Below are 6,000 nucleotides of genomic sequence, written 5' to 3' on the forward strand. Positions count from 1 at the left end.
AAGTCAATGAGCCGTCAGCCCTAACAGAGATGCTACTGTGCTTAGTCTTTCTATTATCCTCACTTGTCTGGAAATTGAAAGAGCAACAAGCAACACGCTCATAAAATCAGTCATAATTAACTATCAGCGGCTGTGCCTGAGTAATTAGGGTAAAACCAAATTTTACTTGGATCCATAAAAACAAATCATATCAGCCTACCTGATTAAGTTTGAAAAAGCAAAATAACTTCCTTCATTAAAAACTATTAAAATGTAATGTAGAATTGATGAATACACTAATCGAACCTAATGAATTATGTGTCAGGTTTTATTTAGGCATTCAAAAACTTATAATGTGTTGCGGTGCTGCCATCTCTTTAATTTGGCTTGTAGAGTTCCCTCAGTGGAAGTTTTCAAAAGAAATTTGTCTGAACCATATGTGCAAGTATATCAAATCTCCAACGTGTTTGTACCTTGTTAATCTTTCTGTATGGTGCATGCTGCAGACTGTATAGTATGGTCAGAGGTAGCAGAGGCACAATGTTCTTCCCCTATAGGGTTATGAAAAAAAGCCAATACATGCTGACATAGTTCTTATCAGTCCAAAGCAGTGCTCTATACAGAGAGCCAGCTTAGATATTTTTTCTGAGGATCAATCTATAAAGCTTTGCTGCAACTATTTTAAAGTCAGAACACACATACATGTGTATGCGCAGGCGCATACAAACATGCTCAAAGGATTTAAATACAAAGAGGTAGACAGGCAGACCAGCATATCCACGCAGGGAAACTTGAAAGGAAACATGCATTTTTATTTCCTTTCTTCCCCCGCACAGTCTTGATGTTTTTGCTCTCATAAGAAGCAATGATGGTGAACAGAAAGCTTGTATGAACTTAAAGCGAGGCGGTATCAGTCACAGCTACACATATGGACTCCACTGTGATGTGGGAAGTCATGGGGAGCAATGCAATATGAGCTAATACTGATAGAAATACGCGACCAACCTGACTGTAGTGGGCGACTCTTCTGTGAGGTTATTTGTACCTTAATTCATTCCCTTGCAGGCATCATTCCAACTATATTCTTAACTCCCCTCCTTTAATAAATGTGTCAAAGGTGTAAGAAAGGCTTTCTATGTCTGACCCGGCAACAAAACAGCACAATAAAATGGTTTCTAAGTGAGACTTTGGTTCAGATTTGTGCAGAGCAGTAACTGAGCAGGTCTCTGTTGTTATTGTCGATGGCTCTTTGATTTCTCAATTGACTTAACATTTGAGTCACATGGAAAAGTCCCTTAGAGATGATAAAAATAAACTTTGTTGCAGTTCAGAGGCAGCCTCTTTGAAAGTCCACATATCAAGGCTGAATATGTCATTACAGCCGACAAGGCTGTGCTGTCCCAAGGGCTCCATGCTGCCTTCTTTTGCACAAATATGAAGGTGTATCTTAGACAGCTCATGGTACAGTATCAATCCGTACTACTGCTGGTTGTTTGTTTTATTGAGAACTCAGGCTTTCTAATCAACCCTGGAAGTTCGGAAATATGATGTGGACATATATCGAGGAGGTCTTTGTCATCAGTCATAAAATGGACATAAACTTACATAAACTGAGAAAACAAGATGATAAGTACTGTGGAAATTAATTCCATTATTTATTAGGACTGTCAGCGTTAACAGGTTCATTGTGATGTGATTAAGGTATGTACATAATGCGTTAATTTTTTTAAAATCACATCAACTGTCGGCCAACTTTTCTGTCTTTAAGAGGCTGTACCAGGCTGAGTTTTAAAGCTAAAGTGATGATCCTGGTATCATATGAAACTGAAGGACCTGAGGAATCTATGTCATGCTAGCTTGTCAGAGAGCATGGTAAAAAATAGTTCAAAAGTTAGGCTAAACTTTGGGGATGGAAAAATGGCATCGTCATTTTACAGGGGTACGTTGATCTCTGACCTCAAGATCTCACAGTGGAAATGTGTTCTATTGGTACCAGTAAATCTACCCTTTACAGACACGCCCACTTTACGCTAGTCCCATGCACTTTTTTGCTGTCATTTAATTCTTAATCAAGACAATCTTAGTAAGAATTGCTTTACCCTGTCAATATGGACCTTATAACCCTTTTTAATGCAAAATAATCAAATTGAAAACGTGATTAATCACGACTTTTTTCGTTTGACAGCCCTACTGTTTTCTTTACATTACTTTTGCTTGTCATGTGTTGATGTAATACACACATTTCATACTGCCAACGAAGGTAGCAGTGAACTTGCTGGAGTTAAGCACTGTGAATCTATTTTATATATTTTTTATACATATTTTTTAAGATGTTTGAGTGACGTTATCTGGCAGCACAAAAAACAGACTGCAAGATTTGAAAGAAACTGCACAAATGCGCATCTTTGGTTTGACTTCACAGCTTTGTGTCCAGTAGGGCTTGATCGATGTACTTTTTTTAAAACTCGACAGTACAGTCTTTGGTGGACAACACTGAACCCTGGTAAGATTTTAGAAGCTGTTACACAGACCAGGGGTCTCTTCACACTTTACACTTTCAAATGGAAAAGTGGACTTTTACTTAACAAATCTGTTTATAGACGTCACAACGAAATGTCCTAAAGTAATGAAAATTAAGGTCCATGAAGTATTTTGCATGTCCCCACTGGCATTCAATCATCATCAATCAATCAATTCAACCTTCTGAGGTTGGAATATTTTGGTGTTGGAGTGAGCTGAAAAGGTTTTAGCAGGATCAAGGACAAATGTAATTTCATCTTTTAAACTTTGTTTAAAAAAACTACTAATAACTAATAAATAACTGACTAATAAATCTACCTTCTACCTTCTTTGAATGGGCATAGGAGCTCGGGCTTAAAATACCGTTTGTATGGGTGAAATGATCATCAGCAGGTCTGTGGTATATACTTCTGTTGTATGAAATGTCTGTATCATTGTGTCTATCTCACTCTCTCCTCTTCTCCTTGCAGTTCTTATACAACTACAGTTTTATCCAGTAAGTACTACTACTATCAGCAGAGCGTTACTAGCAGAAACACTGGGTGTTTTTGGCCCGTCTGTGGCACAGCGACCTTTAGTATTAATAGTACTTATGACGCGTAACAGGGAATAACAAGGGAATAACAACAAGGAAGTGCAGTGGATTTCTGCTCAAAATGTTCCTGTGACCTTGAAAGTTTGAAATAGTGAAAGCTTTTTTTATTATTATTAAATTAGCTTCTGTATTTAACAGTAGCCACTCGTTCTGGGGTCTTCATTATTTTCATTAACAATATCTGCTCAAATGGTATTTTAACACATTGAAAACTGTACTCATTTTGAAACTCATAAATTAAATGGATAAATTTCTTCCCTTAGAGATCTGTTGAAACTCTTGATAATCCTGTCCAGGATGACCCTGACTATGGCCACGTAAAGACTCTTGGAATGAGTAATATTAAGCATGATTTTCCCACATGAAAAGTTAAAGAACTAGAATTACTGCCTCCATGAATTGGTCAAGTTGCACTTTATATTTAAATCTACGTCTATGTAAACATGGATGCTTCACATACATTTTTCCCCTGGCAGCACAGAAGATTTGTACAAGCAGCATAGTTTCAAGGCGGGCACCCAAGATTAGCATCACCAATTCAGTTTCTGACCAAATGTCTCCCCTGCTCTGAGATATGATGTTAAGTAATGGCCAGAAAAGTTTTTTGAAACCGTTTCAAAGAACCCTAAAACCCTACAGCTCATGGGAGATTTTGTTTAACCTCTCTGTGGAACAACACTGTGTTACCGAGGTTAGCAGAAAGCAAAGAGATGGAGTTTGGAATGACAGAAGTATATGTCGAGTTATTTGATCAAACAGCACAGAAAACTTTATAGACTGACTGGAATGGGCATAAAAGAGGAAGTTAAAGCACTATATTAAAAATGATGAGCTGTCATTTGTGTACTTGATGTGTAGTCGTAAGCAAACACTACTTCTTTTTATAAGCAAATATTGTATTGAAAGTTCGCCTTGCCTTCCAACCAAGAAAATGATTGTAAGGCATCGTAAATCCAAAATCGTCTGCATGTCAACACCAGTGGCACAGCTCCATCAACCATTACCCAGTCTTTAACGTCAAAGCGGGGGCACCTGTTTGCTTAAACCTCTCTGTAATGGCAGCAAGTAAATCCCATCAATTTACCAATGAAAGATCAAACGAGTGGCGTTACTCACCAGATTTGCGCTGGGCGTTGTGTTTCCAGGGCATACAGGGCACCAGAGCAATGTGGTCTCACACAGACACAGATCAGTTCATCAGCCTTTGGACTTCCCTTCAGGTTGATAACCAGCCCATGCTGAAGCCCACAGAAAAATATCAGACATGAAAAGAGAAGTTGCAGCAGATTACAAGACATCAAGTCATCAGGCTTTGTGATATTTTGACCATTTTTTCTTCAAATCAGCAGATGGGTTACTTTTCTCGGTAAAGCCTGTGTTTCTGCACAGGATCGATACATTTTGAGGCAACCGAGACTCTCGGACCACCGGCTTTCAATCAGAACAGAGCAACCCATCAATCATGTTGCTTATATAGTGTAAGCAATAACAGTAAAAAGGTCTGTCTGACCGAAAAGGGATCCCAAAAGTCTCCCAGGTTTTTTCTTCCAGGTCATGTGACCTGTGGCTGGCAGCCTTCCAGCAGAACGGGGAGACTGGACGTCTGGCTGATGCACCTAAACAGATCACAGGGTCAAGACATAAAAACATGGTGCATGACAGGCACTTTTCACGGCTGAAACAGACTGATATAAGAGATAAAATCTTGCGCCTCGGTGTAAAAGGGTTTTTTGCTTGTTTTTAACTGAATGTAACACTCAACTAGCTCACAAATGTAGTGAAATTTAATTGTTAGTGAATAAGGGATTTATAATTTGCCTGTGGGAATCTGTGGTTGAGGCTTGCTTAACCTCTATATGATGTGCTGGATCATTTAGAGGGTTAGAGCATAAAGTGATTCAGGTGTACTGTGGCCAAGGCTGTGTATATTTCCAAAAAAGGAAAAAAAAGAAAAAAAAAGCAGAATCCTCTGAATCAAATTCAACACAAGCACTTACTTTGCTGCGCCTGGCCAGCAGAAGCGTATTAAGGATCAAATAAACTGTGGAAGTGGATTCAGGGTATCTGTTGGAGAAAGGAAGATACTGCTTTAAAGGCAATAATGAATATGTGAAAGCACACCATGCACTCCTCTGCTGTTAAAATTTATTATTGCATTATCATGGTGCGCGAAGTAAATGCATGAATTTTGAGTGTAGGCAAAATTACTGAATGATTAATCAGTCCAGGTTGTGCTAATGTTTCTTACATTGTGCAGTTGAGTTGTTGATGGACAGCACTCCAGGGGAGGAGAGGAGAGGAAGTCCTGTGGATGAGAGTCATTTATTAATTTTGTTGTCAGTGTGACTTAAGGGATGTACAGTAACAGCTCCCTCCATCGCCATCTGCCCGTACCCCACTGAGTCTCATTCATTCCCAGCCACACCCAGAGCCACAATAAACACACACACACAAACACACACATGCTCCCAGTGTTTGAGTTTGTGTGCGCTGCTAAGCCTCTTCTCTTTAGAAGGGGACCACTGCCCTCTGTCGGTGCTTTGTAGGACTCACAATTTAGTTAAAAGGAACTCTGATTAAATGACTGGCTGCTTCTACACAAGTTAACATAAGAACAACACCATTTAGAAAAGGTGATTTAAGAATGCCGAAAGGATGCAAAGAAAGACAACTTTATTTATATTGCACATTTCAGCAGCAAAGTGCAAAAGAAATACATTATAAAAGGACATTTAAGTACAACTAAAAACATCACTGAAGAGCTAAAGAATAGAAAATAAATACAAGTAGGGTTGCAGCAGGATACCAGTTGTGAGATATCATAACAAAATTGATAGTTATTGTACCACTTAGATTTACTCATCTATGGTATTGATCACCTTTGTTTAAACATTTAATAAAAAGGG

At 38.7% G+C, this 6,000-nt stretch overlaps 1 protein-coding gene across 1 annotated transcript in view; it reads right to left on the reverse strand.

Annotated features, from left to right (window-relative positions):
* The window catches only part of LOC121948704 (poly(rC)-binding protein 3), a 53,205-nt gene extending 48,918 nt beyond the window's left edge, over window positions 1-4,287 (reverse strand). The window contains exon 1 of the mRNA XM_042494113.1: window positions 4,211-4,287. The gene's annotated coding sequence lies outside the window, so the exon portion shown is untranslated. The remainder of the gene's footprint in view (window positions 1-4,210) is intronic.
* Between the last annotated feature and the right edge of the window lie 1,713 nt (window positions 4,288-6,000).

Source organism: Plectropomus leopardus, chromosome 10 (assembly GCF_008729295.1).
Source record: "Plectropomus leopardus isolate mb chromosome 10, YSFRI_Pleo_2.0, whole genome shotgun sequence".
Lineage (NCBI taxonomy): Eukaryota > Metazoa > Chordata > Actinopteri > Perciformes > Serranidae > Plectropomus > Plectropomus leopardus.